This window comes from Solanum tuberosum, unplaced genomic scaffold, assembly GCF_000226075.1.
Source record: "Solanum tuberosum cultivar DM 1-3 516 R44 unplaced genomic scaffold, SolTub_3.0 scf00001, whole genome shotgun sequence".
Taxonomy (NCBI): domain Eukaryota; kingdom Viridiplantae; phylum Streptophyta; class Magnoliopsida; order Solanales; family Solanaceae; genus Solanum; species Solanum tuberosum.
In genome coordinates, this window is record NW_006238927.1 from 5,795,723 (window position 1) to 5,815,097 (window position 19,375).

The window sequence follows — 19,375 nt, forward strand, 5'->3', positions numbered from 1 at the left end:
TTCGTATATGTTGATGATATTGTATATGTTTGATATGTGCATGTGATTATATTGTTCTATTAACTAATGTATGTTACACTTAGTGGGATAGCCACGTGATCCTACCAGTACACAGTGATTGTGTACTGATACTGCACTTTCTCTTTCTTTATTGAGTACAGGACATCTTCAGGTGGCTATTGATAGACCTCAGCTAGGTGACTATGAGCGTGACCGGATTCAAGGGTGAGCCAGTTCTTTCAGGCTGCCATGGATCTCCCTTGTTTAAGTCCACTCTTTTCGGACTCAAACTTTTCTTTAAGGTTTAAGGTGTTGTTTAGTTTCGGAGTTGTACCCCTTGTTCTTAGACTTGTCGTTAGTAGAGTTTTGGTACATTGACTTTTAAGTTCTAGGTTAATTCTTTCGCATTTTTTAGTTATTGTGGAACTTTGGGTAGAGTTTATGGAAACTTTATTTTCTTTCCTTAGTATTTGACTTATATGCCTTAGTTTTTAGATTGATTGCTTGGTTTGGGTTGTAGTAGTGGTTCTCACACCGGATTGTTAGTGTGGGTGCCAATCACGACGGTCTGGGTCGTGACATTCTAATCGATATTATTACTTTATGCATGAAACTTAAAGAAGGAAGGTATTAATGGAAATGTAATTTTTTTTATTCATTTTGTCAGTTTTAAAATTCTTTACTTTTCATATTGAAGTTGTTCCTATATATGCCTTTAATCTATCTATTTTAAAAGAATATGCTAATGAAATATGTAGTTCATCTAAGATCTATTTCTAATAAAATTAATTATCATACTTATTTAGAAAACATTGAAATCTATTCTATCGTGAATAAGTCTAAAAACAATATCAATTATTCTAATATTACTAATGTTGTTCAAACTTGAATAAATTTATAAGAATATTTTTCAATTATTATAAATTACATATGTTATTTTACCTCGCGAAGCACGGTCTATTTCACTAGTAGAGAATAAGGTAAAGGAATTATAGGTCAATTAAAAATCTTAGAATAGTTATCTTAAATAGCGGCAGAGCTAGAAATTTTATTAAGAAGTGTCAAAGTATAAAGAAGTAAATACGAGAAAACCAACAAAATAATGAAAGCAAAATGTAGTTACATTACAATTCAACGAGATACAAAATAATATGCAAAATGTGTGTCATTTTAATTGTTTAAAAATGAAGAGAAAAATGGTTGCTTTAAGACATTTCTTTGCACTTTAATGACCCTTCGCTTAACTTCATACCTCTAAGCGCTCACTATCATCGAATAGTCAGTTCGCTTTCCTCTTAGATTGAAAAAAGAAATCGATAAGATAAATCAAGATTTTATCATGGCTGCAATATTTAGAGAGAGGCGAAAGTGAAAGCCTATGGGGTCGCTTTTATAACTAGATAATAAATAGCACTGAAAACCATCTCATTGGATGGTTTGAACTTGGACTTTGACTTTGACTTGAAAGAGTAAGTGTTCGCCTCTATTGTTTAAAAGTCAACACCCGTTGGGCTAGGACTCTCTCTGAATTGATAATTAGAATCGTCTCCCCGCCCAACTCTCAGATGAGACTAAGCAGCTACCGATTATTCCAACGCCCCCTTGACATATTTACTACACAAGGCCCCAGCACAAAAAAATCCATTTACCCCACTTCCCTCCGGATTTCATCAAGTGGTCATGTACCGCATTGGGCATGAGAGGATCCAAAAGGCGAAGGCTCACCCAACTAAAGGAAAGGGATGAGATAGGCACTCTCGTCTGCCCCAGATGACTAACTATCTTTCTCTTTATACACAATATCTTGAAAGGAAAAGAAGAGACAATTGTAGCTTTTAGAGACTATCATCTGCAGCTGTAGCTAAGTGGAAGCCAAAGCTAGAAGTAAGATTTCTAGTAGAATATTCAAAGCTTTTGAGTAAAAAAGAAAAAAGAGTTTTTATTTTATGTTATTATGTTATCCATTGTTTGTTCGACTTTACATCCTTTGCTTTTTGATTCAACTATTTTTTTTCCCTTTTTAAGCTAAAATATAAAGACTATGTTTCGAATAGTATTGAGTGATCCCGAACTACATTCTGATTCCAAGCGGGGAAGACTTCCAGATTATCTAGCGGAATTCGAACCTCTGCGTTGTCTGTTAGATTTCTTAGTAGCGAAAGCACCTTTTCCCCTTAACTTTAAGTAGAAGGACAAGAAAGAAAGGGGTTGATCTGCTAATGCCAGTTGGCAGCCCTCGAATCACTTCACTCTCGTGCATTTCTTGTATTGTATTAAAGTCTAAAAGATAATAGAACTCTTCCAATGAAGTATAGTAGGTGATACATACGAACGGCGAAAAACTCTCTATCAATAGAAAGTGAATGTGTAAAGACCAAGTAGTCACTCCCTGACCCATACACCTATTGTAATGTCAGTCAACAAGGTAAAGAATCTGAATCAGTTGACCACATTCCTATTTTCAACCTTGGTAGGTTTTAGGTTTTGCTTATTGATCCTTCGACTCGATCGGATCACGAGATAACTTGTCCGAGCTTTTCACCCAGAGTTGTGGAGATAAGGTGGAAGATTAAAAAAATCTATATGTATAATAATAAAGAGAATCTATTCAAATTTATGTCATCACTACTGGAAAATCCATTTTTATGTGGTATCCATCGGGTTTGAGATTATTTGCACTTTCTCCAATGTGCGCAAACAGAGATGCAATTGTCAATAATGGACAACGACCTAAGAGGGCTAGACGAGTGGAATGAGGGAAAGTGGCTCGATGCATTAGGCAATCTTTTATGTCATCGATTGACTCTTATTCCCACTTCTTGAGAGTTGGGAGTGAAAACCACTTGACTATAAGGAGAGGAGCGGCTCTGAAACGACGGTTGGGTGGAAACACAAACAAAAGAAGAGAGAAAAAGTCAAAAATAAAGGGGGAAGAAGTCTAGTGCTAGTTATTACTAACACTTCTTTATCTAACTTCCCATTCAATCAATATAATTTTGCCTACGACCATCTTACTCGCACGCCTACCAACAAGATGTCATGACCGCTTAGGCTTGGTTTACTTTGGTTTGAATGTAAGCTAAAATAAGCGGCATTATTCAAACAAAGGAACCCAAATACTTTCTTTATTCTCATTGGATAAAGACTCTCCCGCGGAAAGGTTTTACACTTAAGTCCAACTGCTTTCTTTATCTCAGTTGCTTGAAGGTTCGACCCCGTTCTTTTCCTCAAGGAGTGGTGAGCATGAATCATTCTTCTCTAAACAAAATCTAGAATCTTTCTATTGATAGATCTTTCACGTTTGTACATAGAGTATTTTTTTGCTCCATCCTCCAAGGAATATCATAAAACAACCAAAAACGATGACATATTTTGTGGCAAGAGTGGTCTCTAAGGTATCGAGGAAGGTTGGCGAATATAGGTTACAGAGAACACATTACAACGAGGAACAACTTTTTCACGCTTATGAGCATTTTGGTGTCCTCCAAGAGCTTGAGAAGTGACATTAATGAACCATCATTAATGGACGAAAGAACCTTATTTCATTTGAATTTCATGTTTAACTAGTCAGCCTCTAACTTAACTCTTGAATCTGCGTGCTTGGAAACCTACTTTCCTCCGGCATCTTACTAAGTTCCCCCTCTTTTTTTTTTCAAAAAGTCGCTCCACAATGGTAAAGTCTAGACCAATCTATCTCCTCTATGGGGAAGACGTTTTTGAAGGTGATCAAAATGACTATGGGAATGAGGACCTATCCCTTAAAGGAATCGAACCCATGTCTTCGTTATGAAAATATGATGTGGTAACCACTGGACTAAATACATTCAAAAGGGATAAATTTTAGCAGCTCATATTTTAAAGAAAGATCGCCGCGTGGAAAACTTATTTTTTGTGGGGTTGTCCCCATTGGTTTTCTTCCCTTCCGAGTTCATTTCATGCCCCATTCGGTTACTCTATCCCTAGCATCCCTTTCTTCCCCTTCATCTTCGGGCAGACACTACTACATGTGTCGTACCTAAGTGGAAGAGGGCTTCATATGATCGAGAAAATAGTACCTATAATCACATGAAAACCATGAAAGCCAGTTGTTAAGAAAAAGGTAGAACCATAAATACTATCAAAGAGGAGCCTGTCATGTAAGGAATTTAGGTCAAAACTACGCTCTTTCAGCCGGTTTAGTATAGTAGCAGTTTCAAATCAATCAGATAATAAAGATCAATCCAAAGATAAACAACTCTATTATCAAATAAATAAGGAAAGGGGCGGCAATTTGACACTATATATTCGGAGCTGTGCAAAAAGCATAATCCACTTCGTCATCTCAGTATCTTTTTGTGCAAAGAGGTAGAAAAGGTTCCTCTCTTCTACCCTTGAATAGTGCATAATGCATCATTGATAGCGGTGTAATTGATCACTACCCAGATATGAGTACCATTTTGTAACACCTCGGTATTTGAAAGAGCTAAAAATAGAAAGAACTAGATTGAAAATAAGCTAAATCTAAAAAATTTCAAGTTATGCTTAAGTTATGAATTTGGGTCAACTTTAAACGACCATAACTTTTAGTACAGAATGAGTTAGATGGCCCATAGATATCAAATGAAAGGTCTTGGAATCCTCTTTCCAACGCCACTGAGTTTGCTAATTTTTGAGCTTGTGTGAGGGAGATATGACTGTTTAAAGTCGGGCTATTCAATTAAGAAAAGTTACCCAAAAATGTGAAGGGTATTTTGGTCTTTTCCTTACCTTTTCAGATTTAAGCATTTTTAGTAAATAATTAGGGGTCTAAACTGATTTGGTTTAGTTTTCCCAAACAAAATACGCTTAGGGTTTTAGAAAAGAGTTCAAGAAAAGAAAAGAGAAGAAAAAAGGAGAAAATTCAAGAGTTCGTCAAGATCTTGAGGTTTTCTTGTGGATTTTCGCCAAGGGTTTGATCCCTAAGAGGTATGTGAGTTCTCATAGTGTTGGGTTCGTTCATCCACACGCCAATCATGTTATTTTCAGCGTAAATTTATTCTTAAAGTTGAAGGATTTGAGTTCTTGTTGAGTTTTCTTAGAATATCATAATCTTGATTGTTGGGATTTCGATGAGTAATTGAGATAAGTGTTAGTGTTTTGAGGGTTGATTCGAGTAGATTATTGAGTACATACGTTGAGTATTCGATTCTAAGTGATTAGGGAAGAAACCATTCGATTCTAGTCGAATTGAGGCCACAAAACGAGTAGAAAAATTTGTCGGGAAGTCTTGGGAGAGGGCTGGGGCGGCACGCCGCAGATCCACCAGAGAGTCTGGGGAGGTGAACAGTAGTATGCCAAAAATGGGCCTATGAACTTTAGGGGTTGGCTCCCCGTGCCATCAGTGCGCGAGGGTCGCCTGCCCCCACCCTTTTTCCATCGTTTTACCCGTCTAAGTTCTCCTAAAGTATATATTTACTCCCTATTGATTCTAACTACTCTAAACTACTTCTAAACATCTAGAAATCATTCATAAACATGAATCATAACCTTGAATTCATAAATTCAAATTCAAGGTAGAGCTAAGAGTCAAGTCTTGAGAATTCTTCGAGTCATTTTAAAAAGGCTTTTACAAATTGTTTTAAAACTTGTTTTAAATGACTTGAGCACATAATTGAGAGAGAGTATGGCTAAGTTCATTTTATTTAAAATGATATATTGGAACTAAGTATTTCCAAGAGCAAATATTTTTACATTTAAGATGAGAGGAAACACCGATTTCCAAAGAGTTCATGAACAGTTTTCTGTATTATCTCTTTTTAGAGAAACCTTTTGAGTAATAATCTCAAAAGTTGAGGAAGAGTAAATGTTTTCTTTAAAACATAATGATCTAAGTTATATTTTGGGAGTAGTATTGAGCACCGATATGGGGGAGAGTTCTAACAACTCACAAACCCCACAAACCATGTAGCCAACGTGGGTAGAAAAGGGTCATACTTTTCAGATGATTCCTTTATTTCTTTCTAGCATAGACTAGTGGATCCACTTAGTTAGTTAGGTCCTATACCCCGGCAAAGTATAGAACTGTTTTGATAGTGTGGGCTAGACGTTGTATCATCACATAGCTCATAGTGATGGTTGTCGGTTACAGAATCTCCCAACAATATCTATTTTGTATTTTTGTATTCAAACAGAGTTTATATTGTATTTTCTAATACACTGAGTTGCTATCTACTATATTAAAGCTTTTCTTTATATTGCATTATTTCTATTGCTTTATAATGAAATAATGTTGAGTTGAGTTGAGAAGAGGGAAGTGGTTCTTCAGTTCCAGTTCAAGCTTATGTCTTGTTTAGATTTTCCCTCACATGCTCGTACATTCCATGTACTGACTCCATTTGGCCTGCATTTTTTTATGCAGATACAGGTAACCAGGATCAACATCCAGTGCTTCGTTGATCCAGTTGAGCTCCAGAGTTGTTTGGTGAGCCTCATTGCTTCCGGAGGATCCCTTTTGTTATGTTTCAGTTATTTCAGTTGTCCCGACATCCCTCATAGTATTACAGGCTTCATAGATAGATAGACACTAGTTCATTAGTTTTTTCATTTTCAGTTGTTCATATTGAGACTTAAGTTGCCTCTTTTGGCTAGTTGAAATGTTTCATTAAACATTTATGAGTTTATCTTTTGAGACATTTGAGTTATAGTTTATATTTTTAAAGTGTTTTTTTTATGAGTAAATCTTCCGCTAAGAGTTAAGCCAGACCAAGGGTACACTTGAGGCCAGCAATGGTTCTAGAGTGTCAGTCCCGCCCAGGGTGTAGGCTCGGGACGTGACAAACTTGATATCAGAGCACAAAGTTCAAGAGTCCTAGGGTGTCTATGAAGCCGTGTCTGTAGATTCCTAGTTATCGGTGTGTAGCGCACCACATCTATAATTGGGAGGCTACGACATTTAAGAATGATCTCACATCTTTCATACTCTTTTCGTGCCATATAGTTCATCTCTATAAAAGTTTCCTTCTAACTCATGCTTGCGCGTATCTTTCAGATCATGCCTCCACGAAGAGTTGTTTGAGGTCGTCCTGCTTGGAGGAACGTTGAGGATCAAGGGGTATTCAATGCATCAGAAGTGCAACCCCAATGAGAGGTCATTAATGATGAGTTCTAGGATGTTATCCGGATGTTAAGTCAGGTGGTGGCCAATCAATGTGGTCAGCAGAGAGAGGTTCAAAAGGATGTGGATGATACATCCAGAATCCATGAGTTTTTAAGGATGAATCCTCCAAACTTCATTGGTTCAAGTGTCACTGAGGATCCAGAGAACTTTGTAGAGGAACTACAAATGGTTTTTGAGATTATGCATGTTGCTGATGTTGAGCGAGTGGAACTAGATGCATACCAATTGAAGGGTGTTGCTAGAATCTGGTTTGACCAATGGAAGAAGAATAGAGTTGGAGATGCACCAATTGTGAGTTGGGCTGTGTTTGAGGGTGCCTTCTTGGGGTGTTTCTTTCCCCGTGAACTGAGAGAGGCCAAGGTAAGAGAATTCCTCACTCTTAAGCAGGATGAGTGTGCATGAGTACAGTCTTAATTTCACGCAACTTTACCATTATGCCCCGGAGATTGTTGCTGACATGAGGAGCAGGATGAGTCTGTTTGTTTCTAGGTTGTCTCGTCTGTCAAGTAAGGAGGGCAAAGAAGTTATGCTGATAGGAGATATGGACATAGCAAGACTTATGATCCATGTGCAGTAGGTTGAGAAAGATAAGTTGAGGGATAGAGAAGAGTTTCGAAATAAGAAGGCTAAGACAACAGGAAATGATTCCAGACAACAGAAGAGTAATGCAAACCGGTCTTCTTTTCAACACAAGCCAAAATGGACCTGCTCTATCATCTACTAGTTCACCTACACCAAGGAACAAAGGTGAGTTCAAGAATCAGAATTCAATTTCAGAGCTATACTTGCACAGTCTCAAGGTAGTGTGGCACTAGGAGGTAATGGGACTCTTGCATGTGCTAAGTATGGTAGGACCCACTCAAGAGTGTGTCACGTTGGCTCTACTGATTGCATCAAGTGTGGTCAGAATGGTCACTTCATGAAAGAATGCATTGAGAATAGGCAGGGCGATGGTAATGGGGGCAATAGAGCCCAATCTTCTTCAGTGGCTCCACCAGACAGAGCTGCACCTAGAGGAGCTACTTCACAGATAGACGGAGGGGTAAACCGTCTATATGCAATCACCAGTCACCAAGAGTAAGAGAATTCACCAGATGTTATCACTAGTATGATCAAAGTCTTTACTTTTGATGCTTATGCTTTGCTAGATCCAGGAGTGAGTCTTTCTTTTGTGACTCCTTATATTGCCATGAATTTTGATATTATTCCTGAGCAACTTCTTGAGCGTTGAGTGTTTCTACACCTGTTGGTGAGTCTATACTAGTTGAGATAGTTTATCCTAATTGTAACATTTACGTCAATAATAAGGATACCATGGTTGACTTAGTCGAGTTAGACATGGTATATTTTGATGTTATTTTAAGTATGGACTGGATTCATGCCTCTTATGCCTCAGTTGATTGTAGAACTCGAGTAGTTAAGTTCCAGTTTCCTAATGAGATAGTTATTTAGTGGATGAGTAGTTCAGCAGTGTATAAGGGTCATTTTATTTCGTACCTTAAGGCGATAAAGTTAGTTTTCAAGGGATGCATCTATCACTTAGTCTGAGTTAATGACTCTAGTGTTGAGACACCACTTATTCAGTCAGTTCCAGTTGTGAGTAAATTTCCAGAAGTCTTTCCAGATAATCTTCCCAGAGTCCCTCCTGAGAGTGAAATAGACTTCGGTATAGATATTCTTCCTGATACTCATCATATCTCTATTCCGCCACAAAGAATGGCTCAAGTTGAGTTGAAAGAGTTAAAAGAGCAGTTTAAAGATCTTCTTGAGAAAGGTTTTATTCGACCAAGTGTCTCACCCTGGGGCACTCCGATCTTATTTGTGAGGAAGAAAGATGGTTCTCTTAGGATGTGTATAAATTACCGTCAGTTGAACAAGGTTACTATCAAAAATAAGTATCCTCTTTCGAGAATTGATGATTTTTTTTATCAACTTCAGGGTGCCACTTATTTTTCTAAGATAGAGCTCAGGTCTTGCTATCATCAGTTGAGAGTAAGGGAGTGTGATATTCCAAAGACAACATTCAGAACCCGCTATAGTCATTATGAGTTTCTAGTTATGTCATTTGGTTTAACAAATGCTCCTGCAACATTCATGCATCTTATGAACATAGTATTCAAACCTTATCTAGATATGTTTGTTATAATATTCATTGATGACATTTTAATCTATTCGAGGAATGAGGAAGATCATGCTAGTCATCTCAGAGTAGTTCTTCAAACTCTCAAGGATAGGGAGTTGTATACTAAGTTTTCCAAGTGTGAATTTTTGCTCAAGTCTGTGGCATTCTTAGGCCACATTATTTCTGGTGAAGGGATTATAGTTGACACTCAGAAGATTGAGGCAGTATTGAGATGGCCTAGGCCCACGTCTCCAACTGATATTAGGATTTTCTTGGGATTGGCAGGTTATTATAAAAGGTTCGTCGAGGGGTTCTCATCTATTTCATCCCCGTTGACTAAGTTGACTCAGAAAACAATGAAGTTTCAATGGTCTGAAGCTTGTGAGAAAAGCTTTCAGGAATTGAAAACTAGGTTGACTACTACCCCAATATTGACCTTACTAGAAGGTATGCAAGGTGTTGTGGTATATTGTGATGCGTCCAGATTTGGACTGGGTTGTGTATTGATGCAGAATGGCAAGGTTATAGCTTATGCCTCTAAACAACTTAAGATTCACGAGAGAAATTACCAAACCCATGATCTAGAGTTGGCTGCTGTAGTGTTTGCTTTGAAAATATGGCGTCACTATTTGTATGGTGTTCATGTAGATGTGTTCACCGATCAAAGAGTCTTCAGTATGTATTCAGTCAGAAAGAGCTTAATCTCAGACAGAGGAGGTAGTTGGAGTTACTCAAGGATTATAACATGAGTATTCTCTATCACCCATGTAAGGCTATATTGTTGCTGATGCTTTGAGCAGATTTTCTATGGGTAGTACCACCCATGTTGAGGAAGGAAAGAAAGAGTTAGTAAAAGATGTGCACAGACTTGTACGATTGGGAGTCCAGATAATGGATTCCAATGAAGGAGGAGTAGTAGTGATGAATGAGGCTGAATCATCATTAGTGTCTGAAGTGATAAAGAAACAAGACCAAGATATTATTTTGCTTGAATTGAAGGCAAATGTTCATAAACAAAAAGTAATGGGTTTTGAACAAGAGTGAGATGGTGTATTGAAGTATCAAGGTAGATTGTTTGTGCCAAGGGTGGATGAACTCCAAGAGAGGATCATGGAGGAAGCTCATATCTCCAGATATTCTATCCATCTGGGTTCCATAAAGATTTATCGTGACTTGAGAGAAGTATATTGGTGGAGTAGTATGAAGAGAGGAATTGCAGAGTTCGTTGCTAAGTGCTCGAATTGCCAACAAGTCAAGGTAAAGCACCAAAGGCCTGGTGGTATGGCTCAGAACATAGAACTTCTGGAATGGAAGTGGGAGAAAATCAACATGGATTTTATTACTAGTTTACCACGGTCTCGCTGACAACATGATTCGATATGGGTAATTGTAGATCGAATGACTAAATCAGCCTATTTGTTACTGGTAAAGACTTTTTTTTAGCAGAGAATTATGCCAAGTTATACATTTAGGAGATAGTCAGACTTCATGGAGTTCCGGTGTCCATTATTTCAAATAGAGGCGCGTAATTCATCGCACAATTTCGGAAGTCTTTCCATAAAGGTTTGGGTTACAAGGTAAATTTGAGTACTGTTTTTAATCCTCAGACTGATGGTCAAGCAGAGTGTACGATTCAGACTTTAGAAGATATGTTGAGGGCTTGTGTGATCGATTTCAAGGGTAGTTGGGATGATCACTTACCTTTAATAGAGTTTGCTTACAACAATAGTTACCATTCTAATGCATCCAAATGGCTCCCTATGAGGCTTTTTATGGGAGAAGATGTAGATATTCTATTGGATGGTTTGAGGTTGGTGAGGCTGGGTTGATAGGACCAGACTTGGTTCATCAAGCTATGGAAAAGGTAAAGACTATTCAAGAAAGGTTGAAAACAACGCATAGTCGTCAGAAATCCTATACTAATGTTAGGAGAAGAGACTTAGAGTTTGAAGTAGATGATTGGATTTATTTGAAGGTTTCACCCATGAAGGGTGTTATGAGATTTGGTAAGAAGGGGAAGCTTAGTCCCCGGTATATTGATCCTTACAGGATATCCAAGAGGATTGGCAATGTAGCTTATGAGTTTGAGCTACCATCAGAGTTAGCAGCAGTCCATCCGTATTTCACATTTCTATGTTGAAGAAGTATATGGGCGATCCTTCACTTATTATACCAACTGAAGACATTGGTATTAAGTATAGCTTACCGTATGGGGAGATACCCATTCAAATTCTAGATCGTCAGGTTCGCAAGTTGAGAACCAAGGAGGTAAAATCAGTCAAGGTCTTATGGAGAGATCAGTTTGTTGAGGAAGCTACTTGGGAGGCTGAGGAGGATATGAAGAAGAGATACCCACAACTCCTTGAGTCTGGAGAAATTCTAAATTAAGGTACTAATCCTTTTCTTGATATTTATTTTAGTTGAAATGTTGTGTTACTTTGCATATTGAGTGTTTGAGTTGGGTGTCAGATGTTACCACCCTTAGTCTACTTAGAGCAATCTCATTCAAGGATGAATATTTCCAAGAGGGAGATATTGTAACACCTCGGTATTTGAAAGAGCTAAAAATAGAAAAAACTAAATTGGAAATAAGCTAAATCTGGAAATTTTCAAGTTATGATTAATTTATGAGTTTGGGTCAACTTCAAATGACCATAACTTTCCGTACATGATGAGTTAGGTGGCCCATAAGATATCAAATGAAAGGTCTTGGAATCCTCTTTCCAAAGCCACTAAGTTTTCTAATTTTTGAGCTTGTATGAGAGAGATATGACTGTTTGAAGTTGGGCTGCTCAATTAAGGAAAGTTACCCGATAATGTGAAGGGTATTTTCGTATTTTCCTTACCCTTTCAGAGATTTAAGTATTTTTAGTAAGTAATTAGGGGACTAAAGTGATTTGGTTCAGTTTTTCCAAATCGAAATACGCTTAGGGTTTTATAAAAGAGTTCAAGAAAAGAAAGGAAAAGAAAAGAGGAGATGATTCAACAGTTCGTCAATATCTTAAGGTTTTATTGCAGATTTTTACCAAGGGTTTGATCCCTAAGAGGTATGTGAGTTCTCATAGTGTTGGGTTCGTTCACCCACACTCCAATCATGTTATTTTCAGTGCAAATTCATTCTTAAAGTTGAAGGATTTGAGTTCTTGTTGAGTTTTCTTGGAATAACTTTCATAATCTTGATTTTTAGGATTTTGATGAGTTCTTCAGATAAGTGTTAGTGTTTTGAGGATTTTATTTTAGTAGATTATCGTGTACATATGTTGAGTATTGGATTCTAAGTGATTGGGGAAGAAACCATTCGATTTTAATCGAATTTAGGTTAGAAAACGAGTAGAAAAATTCGTCGGAAAGTCCTGGGGGAGGTCTGGGGCGGAGCCCCAGAAGTCCGCTAGAAATGGGTCTCCGAACTTTAGGGGTTGGCGCCCCGCGCCAGCAATGCGCCATGGTCGCCTGCCCCCACCCTTTTTTCATTGTTTTACCTGTCTAAGTTCTCCTAAAGTATATCTTTACTCCCTATTGATGCTATCTACTCTAAACTACTTCTATAAATCTAAAAATCATTCATAAACATGAATCATAACCTTGAATCCATAAGTTCAAATTCAAGGTAGAGCTAAGAGTCAAGTCTTGAGAGTTCTTCGAGTCAATTTAAAAAAGCTTTTAAAAATTATTTTAAAACTTGTTTTAAATGACTAGAGCACAGAGTTGAGAGAGAGTAGAGGTAAGTTCATTTTCTTTAAAATGATATATTGGAACTAAGTATTTCCAAGAGCAAATGTTTTTACATTTAAGATGAAAGGAAACACCGATTTCCAAAGAGTTCATGAACAATTTTCAATATTATCTCTTTTTAGAGAAACCTTTTGAGTAATAATCTCAAAGTTGAGGAAGAGGAAATGTTTTCTTTAAAATATAATGAGCTAAGTTATATTTTGGGAGTAGTATTGAGCACCGATATGTGGGAGAGTTCTAACAACTCACAGCCCCCATAAACCATGTAGCCAACGTGGGTAGAAAAAGGTCATACTTTTCGGATGATTCCTTTATTGCTTTTTAGCATAGACTAGTGGATCCACTTAGTTAGTTAGGTCATATACCTCGGTAAAGTATAGGACAGTTCTAGCAGTGTGGGCTAGACGTTGTATCATCATATAGCTCATAGTGATGGTTATCGGTTAGAGAATCTCCCAACAGTTTCTATTTTGTATTTTTGCATACAAACAAAGTTTATATTGTATTTTCTAGTAAACTGAGTTGATATCTACTATTTTAAAGCTTTTATTTGTACTGCATTATTTCTATTACTTTATAATGAAATGAGATTGAGTTGAGATGAGAAGGGGTAAGTGTTTCTTCAGTTCCAGTTCAAGCTTATGTCTTGTTTAGATTTCCCCTCACATGATCGTACATTCCATGTACTGACGCCATTTAGTCTGCATCTTTTATGATGCAGATACAGGTAACCAGGATCAGCATCCAGTGCTTCATTGATCCAGTTGAGCTCCAGAGTTGTTTGGTGAGCCTCCTTACTTCCGGAGGATCCCTTTTGTTATGTTTCAGTTATTTCAGTTGTTAGAATGATCAGGGGTCTTGTCCCGACATCCCTCATAGTATTAGTGGCTTCATAGATAGATAGACACTAGTTCATGAGTCTTTTCATTATCAGTTGTTCATATTGAGACTTGAGTTGCCTCTTTTGGCCAGTTGAAATGTTTCTTTAAACATTTATGAGTTTATCTTTTGAGACATTTGAGTTATAGTTTATCTTTTTAAAGTGCTTTTAATATGAGCAAATCTTCTACTAAGAGTTAAGTCAGGCCAAGGGTTCGCTTGAGGCCAACAATGGTTTTAGACTTCCAGTCCCGCCCAGGGTGTAGGCTCGGGGCGTGACACATTTACTCGCTTAAAAGAACGCAGCAGGGAGGGACAACCCACCCATACAACCAGCGAGGAAGATGACACTACTGGCATTTCATGTAGAAAGAATCCTTGACAAGACTTCAAATGTCCAAATTCGCTTATATATGAGTGACACCACTAAGGCACTAAGGTGTCTGCCTACTCGACTGTTAACTACACCACCAAGACCGAGTGTCCGATTTCATAATAGAAAAATGTTGTATAAAATATGAAAACTCTTCTTTTTTTATCTTTCAAAAATCTTTTCGGAAATGTTAAACAAAAGTTTTCCCCTCGCATATCGGTCACTTTTATTTTTTCGTTATTTTGTAATCCCTAGGAAAGTGAGATACCGACTTTCATAAGAAGGAAAGATCACTCCATCATGCAGTAGAGTTGTATTCATCTAACTAGAAATTTCATAAGAGAAGAAGAATCATAGCGTAGGGTCGACATAAACAAACATCATATTCCTGAAATTTACACAATTATTTGTAGAGTGAGTCTATTTCTCATGCCATTTACAATAATGTTTCGGATAGACGAGACCCCAGATGCGAAATTGAAAGAACCGTGCCTTTTTCTTAGAAAAGTCTCCTCGACGACTCTTTATCTTTCGAACCACACAAGGATTTTCGCATCTGAGCACATAAACCCTTTCGATAAAATTCCGCAAGGAAGGGTGACCGAGAGGGTGATTGTGGTTGCAGTCTGGTTAACTGTTTCCACAAACACCCAACTTGCTGACTTGACCAGTCACTAGTCCTCGTATTATAAGATTCTCACCTTGTGATCAACATTCATTCCTCTTAGTTGTAGGTGCTCGTTATAGTGAAAAAATACTATTATGTTGCTAGTATGGATGGAACACACAATCTAGGAAATTTTAGCAACACCTTGATCATTGCGTTAAACCTTCAATGTGTGTCTAAGAGTGTGTCAACAATTATCTCTATCTATATATCTATAAACCAAAATTTGACCTATATATACAATATAATTATTCGGTAAAGGAGTGCCGCTTGATACCCCTCGGGCAAGCGTAGCTATGCCCCCTGATCTCAAAGAGTTAGGTTTCGTTCGAACTCTATCATCTATGTTGTTAACATTATTTCACTTCAAAGACAAAGATTCCAATACCCCTTCCAAAGTGATGATGGATAACAAACTAACAGTTTGGAGCATAAGAACTCGAATCTAACACTTTTGAATGATTATTACATATTGTTTCATAATGTATATGTATTGTATTGTATTGTATCATTTTGTATTGTTTTGATGAGTACAAATATTTGAATAGATTGTATCATTTTTCGTCGTTACATAATGTCACACATCAACAATTTAAATGATAACCCTACAAGAAAAGTAGGGTACGAGGTAGATGTACTATACAAAGGTAGGACAAAGAATAAATAGAATTGTTAAATAATAAGTAAATACAAAATGAGAAGAAAATATTTAGATAGCGACGCGATCACACCAAAACGACCCTTACTCAAAATGAGACTTTCATCATTATCTAACGATGGGTTGAAACGATTCAGAACAATTAAAAATATACATTAGAAAGGGGGAAAATCATAATATTAGAAAACAAAAAAAAAGAAGACAAAGGGCCTTAATTTAGAGCGTAAAATAGGTAGTTATATTTTTAATGAAACAAAAAGAAAGAACATTTATTGTTCAAAATTGAGAGAAATATTTAATTTTTAAAGCCGAGTTGAAGAGGAAATATGATTTTCTCCCAAATAATGTTAAAAGATTGATAAAAATAATATTTGAAAACATTTTTAAATTACACAATGGTGAATGAAATAATTTTATTTGATGTCGAATGAGATTTAGAGAAAATTACATGGTTCAGAAAACATATACTACTAGTTAATTAGTCATCATAGCTATAGTTTTAGTTAATTACCACTCGCGACCAATATTCAGTGATAATTACGTGAGCTGGGGTTTCGAGTTTGTATAATTCGCATGTCTGTATAATTCAAAATTTGTATAATATAATTTGTATAACTTTTGTATAATATAATTTGTATAATTGTTTAAAGTTCAAATGTTTGTGTTTGTATAAATTTGTTATTTCATGTTTATACAAAAGTAACTCAATTATACAAACGTACCCGCGAATTATACAAACTCACTCGCGAATTATACAAACTCGTGAATTATACAAACGAGACAACTTAAACTGTAGCTACAACCCGTAAATATGCAAACTATAGGTGTGAAGCATAATTAAATCTATTATAGTGACTATTTGAAAAATCCCAATGATGCTATTATCATGGTGTGCTTTAATATGTGTTTATATTGTTTTTCTACATCGAGACTCTTTAAAACATGCATATATGATTTTTTTTCCTACTAGCTAGAGACCCTAGTTGTTGTTTTGTTTGAAGGAATTCATTGTGTGCTTTGTGAATTATGATGTTTTTTTGTTGGCAATAATTTGTAGATTAAAAGAAACTAACAACCACAAATTGAATTATTTTATCAAAAAAATATTAATCATAAAATCAATAAATAGAGCATATTGTTTTTATTATTGAACTCCTAATTTTGCAAATAAATAGAATAGAGTACATATAGTCTAATTTCCTATTCTTTTTTAAGCACTGATGAAGTGTTTTATTTTTTTCATTTCCAACATAACCGATCACAATATTTGGTGGATTCCGTTATATTTTATTACCACAGTTAGAAATTGAACTAAAATTGTATTCACTAGCTTTTATATTTGAAAGATTAGTATTTCATATTGTTATTGAATAAGAACCATTAAAATTTAGGGGCTGGTTTGATATCCGGTTAAAGTCATGCAATTGCTAGTTATATGAGAATATATATATTATTTTAGGTAGATATTAGTTAGGCAGAGATTAATCTTTCATGTATTATTTGTCTCATTTTTTATGTTGTATAAAATAAGAACATAGATTCATTTATAATTTATGCATGTATTAGTTATGTGGGTTACGAAATTACAAATCAAACACTGTATCAATTTTATACATGAATAATTTACTCTTAACTAGTGATGGCAAATAGATGGGTTGGGTCAAATATGAGCGGGTTGAAAATGGGTCAACATAAAATGGTTAAAAGTTCAACTTGTCCATATTTCATATGAGTAAAAATAGATTGGGTAACAAGTGGATTGAGTAAAATACAAGTTTATCCATATTTATTCATATTTTCATATGAGTAAATAGTACTCTACTTCAGAATTCTACATGGAGAAAAGAATTTATTCTTTTTTTTGGATGAAAAATGTTGAAAATATTTTATTTAGTTTTATTGTATCATAAAAGTAAAATAAATAAATACTATAATTTTTAATATAAAATAAATTTAAGTATATATCTTTTGGAGGGCCAAAAACTTCAACTTTTCAATTTTAGAGAAGAATAATTAGTTTTATTGAAGAACATAAAAGGGAAGAGAAGTTACAATATTTTTAGTAATATCATGATTTTTTAGTGAATAAAAGTTGGAAGCTTAACCCATTTGCATAATCCATATTTTACCCATGAATACCCATATTTTTATGGGTTGAATATGAGTTTAAACTCGTATTTTATCCATGTATAAAATCACTCATCCAGCCCATTAACATATGGGTGGGTTACCAAAATATGAGCTCATTTTGCCGGCACTGCTCTTAACCAACTGCTCCATTTGTTTCTATTTATATGGCGACCTTACTAAAAATAGATGGTCCTTAATACTCTTTGTTTCCTTTTACTTGTCATGTTGCGCTTTTCAAAAGTCAATTTGACTAATATTTAAAGGTAAATTAGATTACAATAATTCGATATTTTAAACTAAAATTAAGATATTAAAAAATATAAGTACTATAAATAACAATTTTTTGCATAGCAATATGATGAAAAAATACATCGTAAAATGTTAGTCAAAATTCTTATCGTTTTGGCTCTAAAAAAATCATGACAGCTAAAAGGGGACGGGAGGGGGTACTTGTAACACTATTTTTCCTATTTTACCCTTGAGAGTTACTCCCTCTGTTCATTTTTACTTGTCACTTATTCCTATGATATAATTTCATTTTTACTTGTCATTTTTGACATATCAAGAAAATACAATAATTATTTTTCTGTTTTACCCTTAACATTAAATACTTATTTTTCAAATCATTTTTCAAGACATCATTTAATAGATGATAGTTTGGTAAAATACATATATTATTAATTATTTTCTTAATGATGTACCAAGTCAAAATGTGACAAGTAAAAGTGAATGGGGAAAGTATTAGTTTTGAAAGAATGAATTTGAACATAAGAAAACTAAATGATTAATTCATGTTTATTGTCAATTTAATTAATCAAAGTAAATTAAATTATGTTCATTTATTGAAAATTTGAATTGAAAAGAACATAAATAATGATACAATAGTAAATTTACCTAGTTTCTTAAGGGACATGAAATGTAAAATGATACATATAAATAGGAACGGAAAAAGTATCAAATATGATAATACTTATATAAAATTTAGGGTAATGCTAAATGACCAGAAATATTTGGCCAAAAATGTAAAAAGACTAGAATATCCTTGTTTTAATTTTTGCATTTATTTCCTCAATATTTTTCCCTCCAAACAAAACTAACTTTTTTATATTTCCAAACTCCTTGAACTACTAAAACACAAACTATTTGGCTGCCAAGGAAAATGAAAAAATGTTTTTGTGTATATTTTTTTGTGTGTATAGTTTATCCGATTTATTTTTAAAAATAAATATTGTTTAGTTAATAAAAAAATTGTACGCTTTAGTTAAAAAAATATTTTTGTAATTTTGTTTGTATACATTAATATAAACAACAACTCCTTTAAGTAAATAAGAGTAATTGTTTAGCCAATTCGGTCAATTTCAGATTTTATTTTTGAGTGTTGTTGATATAAATTTTTAATATTTAAATTTAGATATAAATTATCTTTTCACGATTAGAAATTATAAATTTAAATAGATAATCTACACTTTACTCTCTTTTATACTTTTCAAAAAATTTCTTATCATTAAGAAATAAGAAATGGAAAATAAATAAACAAAAAAAAAAAGTAAAATGGGGAAAAATTTGAAATTGAAAAAGAGATGTATTTTTTTTTATTTTTTTACTACTATATATATATATATATAAATTATTTTTTATTTTTTATTTTTTATTTTTTATTTTTAAAAAAAAATTAAGTA